Below are 4,070 nucleotides of genomic sequence, written 5' to 3' on the forward strand. Positions count from 1 at the left end.
GAAAGAAAGAAAGAAAGAAAGAAAGAAAGAAAGAAAGAAAGAAAGAAAGATTGATTGGGCCCAAGGGTCTGTTCTGATACTCTAACTAAGGACCATTCATGGAGATAACCTAGAACCTCTACACAGCTGTAGCCTATGGCAGGTCAGTATCCTCGTAAGAGGAACAGGGCCTGTCTCTGATATGAACTCAGCTCTTTGATTATCTCCCCCTGAAGTGGGAGGGGCAGCCTTGCCAGGACACAGAGGAAGACAATGCAGCCAGTCCTGATGAGACGTGAATGATACCTGATAGGCTAGGGTCAGATGGAAGGGGAGGAGGACCTCCCCTATCAGTGGACTTGGGAAGGGGCAAGGGAGAAGAGGGAGGGAAGGTGGGATTGCGAGAGGACAAGGGATACAAAGTGAATAAATTGTAATAAATTAAAAAAATGTAAAAAAAGAAAAATCCTTAAACATTCAAAAGGATTAGAGACATAGTAGTAGTGAGAGACCAAAAGATTAAAAATTAGCAGCTATTATTTAAGGCCTGAACTAGGTGGGTGGATAAGTCTAGGAATGCCCTGAGGGGAAGAACTGCCTTACTGCATTCTTTCCCCACCCACTAGAGATACAGTTGCTAGAAAACTGGCCCATCCCCCTAGGGAGGGACACCAGGTCATTAATGGTCTGGGGACCTTCCTATAGCCAATCAATTCAAAATGTAGTATTTTGACCAATAGATGCTTGCCAGGCAGGAATCGCCCCTGCCTTGGGCATGCTGGGAGGGACCAGAATCTTTAAATCACCCAACTAACCTGAGCACAGGGCTCTCAGATCTCACCGCTTGGGCGGTGGTGGGTGTGGGCCCAAGCTGCAGGTTGTAATGATTTATAATAAAAAGAACCTCATGTATTTACAGTGGAGTCTAGTTATTCCTGGTCTTTTGGGGTTTGAGAACTGGGCAGAACAGTAGTAACAACTTATTTCCAATAAAGATGATCTTTTGCTAAGGACCAACTAAAAGTTCTATGTCCTGAATTAAGTGTGATAATTAAAAAGGGCCTGCTTCCCCAAACTCAATGTCCTCCAACAGATTTCCTAAGAGTTACTTGATGGCACATTGCTCAGGAGGGGGTGCAGAAGACAGGAAAGACAAAAAGAAGAAGAAGAATGGCAGTACTTTGTGAGTTTTAAGAAAGATGACCTTGAATCAGAATTAGATAGATGAGTCATTTAAAAAATGCTAAATATTCAGATCTGCTTATCTAATACTTTCCCTCACCCTCCTAAAACTCAGACAAGCCATCACGTGAGCAAGAGGAAAAATTCAGTCGTAAAGACTGTACGGTTTAACAGAAAACCTCTAAGAAGACAATAACTCCTGAAAAGAGAAAGAGGATGTTGAGTAACTTCTGCCCAGCAAGACTGATGAACATAGAGAACCCACATGGCACAAATATATTCCATCCCATCCTGAAGCATCAGATCATGAGCTGAATAAAGCATCAGATCATGAGCTGGGGAGGTCCCAGTAGAAGAGTGTTGTGTAATTTCAGTGCTCCACTTCTACAAGGCCTTAGGTATAATGGGAGATGGCAGTTCAAAACAGCATACGTTCCTGGGACTGAAGAAGACAGGGCAACATGGAGGCAAGAAGCCCTTGAAGAGCTATCTAAGGAACCGTCTAAGGAGCTCTCTAAGAAGCTTGAGATCCAGACATCCCATTTCAGTTCAGACTTAGGTCAAACTCAGGCTAGCTCTACATTTTCAGAGGACCTATCTTCAGTTCTCCATTTGCCCATGGTGGCTTGGGCTATATCTCAAAGTTGACTGTCCAGGGACTATGGTCACATGCATCAAGCAGACAGTAAATGCTCAAGTCAAAGATCAATGTTTTACTCAGCCATCATCAGAGAAGCTTTCTCCTGCAGCAGATGGAAACAAATATTTAAAGGCACACAGCCAGAAATTAAATAGAGAATGAGACACCTTGAAACACTCTGCCCTAAATGGTATATCTCCATCAAATTCCTCCACTCAGAGCTCAGGCAACCTTGTGGAAGAGGGAGCAGAATGAGTCTAAGATTCAGAGGGGATGAGGATACCAAGAAAACAAGCCCTCTAAAGCAACATGAGCAAAGTACATATAAACTCATACAGACTGAAGCAGCATGCACAGGTCTGCACCAGCTCCACTGTGCTTAAATTATGGTTTCTCCAGTTTAGTGTTTATGTGGGATTCCTGAGTGTATGAACAAGTTGGTATCTAATTTTTATGTCTTCTCCTGGGTTCTTTTCCTTCTGTTCATGTGACTTGTGCAACTTTGATGTGATAGTTCTTGTTTTATCTTATTTTATTTTGTTATCTTAAAAAAAAATGAATAAGAAGAGCCAGTCTCTTCATCCAAGACATTAGCCTCCTTAACCAGGACACAGACATTTGTTCTCTTAGAAAGATTTCAGGAGCAACCATGGCCTCCTTTGTGGATCTCAGTACTAAAGCCAAGATGCCCATTGTGGGCCTGACCACCTGGAAGTCTCACCTGGCCAAGTCATGGAAGCTGTGAAGGTGGCCACTGACGCCGGATATTATCGTATTGACTGCACATATGTATATTACAATGACAATGAAGTTGAAGAACACATCCAAGAAAAAATCAAAAGAAAGTTATAAAGTAGAAGGACCTCTTTGTTGTCAGCAAGTTGTGGCCAAACTTCTTTGAGAGAAAGCTGCTAAAAGAAACTTTCAGAGGACCCTCATATTGGATGTGAAGCTGAACTATTTGGACTTCTATTTTATTCACTGGTCACAGGGACTTCAGTCAGGAAAGAAGTTATTTACCAAAGATGATCAATATCCTCACCAATAAAATAACATTCTTGGATTCCTGGGAAGGCATGGAGGAGCTGCTAGACCAGGAGTTGGTGTAAGCCCTGGGCATCTCCAACTTCAACCACTTCCAGACTGAAAGGCTCCTGAATAAGTCTGAACTGAAACATAAGCCAGTGACCAACCAGGTCATGTGCCACCCATACCTCACTCAGGAAAAACTGATCCAATACTGTCACTCCAAGGATATCACTCTCACAGCCTAAAGTCTCCCCAAATAGGCCTTGGGCCAAGACAGATGACCCTTCATTACTAGGGTACCCTAAGATTAAAAAGATTGCTGCAAAGCACAAGAAAACCTCAGTTCAGATTCTGATTCAGTTCCACATCCAGAGGAATGTGGTAGTGATCCCCAAGTTTGTGACACCATAAGAATGTTCAAGTCTTTGACTTCCAGTTGAGTGATAAGAAGATAGCCACTATCCTCAGCTTCAACAGAAACCAGAGGGCCTGCCTGTGACAGTAAATGTGGAATCCTGAGGCTGAATCACCTGATGAGACTTCCTCTTGGAGTCCTATTTAAGCCAAACCTATCTGACATCATGCTGTAGGCAAGACTGTATTTAAATCCACATGTTGAGCCAGGTGCAGATTGTTGCAAGGAAATGGAACTCAGAAAAGTAAAGGGACATTTTCATTAATTTAATCTTACCAAATGTTTGTAAAAAACCAGGAATTCTGGTAACATTTGAGAATATAAAGATAAAATAATACAAACATTAAAAAAGAATGAATGAATGAATGAATAAATGAATGAATGAATACCTCGCCACTAGGGTAAAAGTTAACAACTGACATGTCGTTTATACCTGCTGGGAGAAGGAAAATCCATTTTCTTCAGTAGAGAGGTATACAACCACTCCAGGGCAGGCCTCATGTTCAGAAGAACTTGATCAACATGTAATGAACATCACAGATTTTTGAGTGTGCTTTTATTTGGGTACAGTTTGGTGTTTTTTTTGTTTTTGTTTTTGTTTTTTTTTAAGGTGGGGTTTTTATTTGGTTTTTGTATTTTTTGTTGTTATTTTGGGAGATTTTGTTGTTATATTGGGTTTTTGTTTTTTGAGAAAGAAACTGAAGATGGGGGAGTAGAGAGGAGGAAATATTTGGAATGACTGGGAAAAGAGAAAAACATGATGAAAATGTACCTAAATTTTAAAATTGTTTTATATGATAAAAATTTAATAAAGAGAATTTGAAT

At 41.0% G+C, this 4,070-nt stretch overlaps 1 pseudogene; it reads left to right on the forward strand.

The window, feature by feature from the left end:
- Positions 1-2,450: 2,450 nt before the first annotated feature.
- On the forward strand, positions 2,451-3,329 carry LOC129670524 (aldose reductase-related protein 2-like; annotated as a pseudogene).
- The last annotated feature ends 741 nt before the right edge of the window (positions 3,330-4,070 follow it).

This window comes from Psammomys obesus, unplaced genomic scaffold (genome assembly GCF_907164565.1).
Source record: "Psammomys obesus unplaced genomic scaffold, mPsaObe1.curated_primary_1811, whole genome shotgun sequence".
Classification (NCBI taxonomy): domain Eukaryota; kingdom Metazoa; phylum Chordata; class Mammalia; order Rodentia; family Muridae; genus Psammomys; species Psammomys obesus.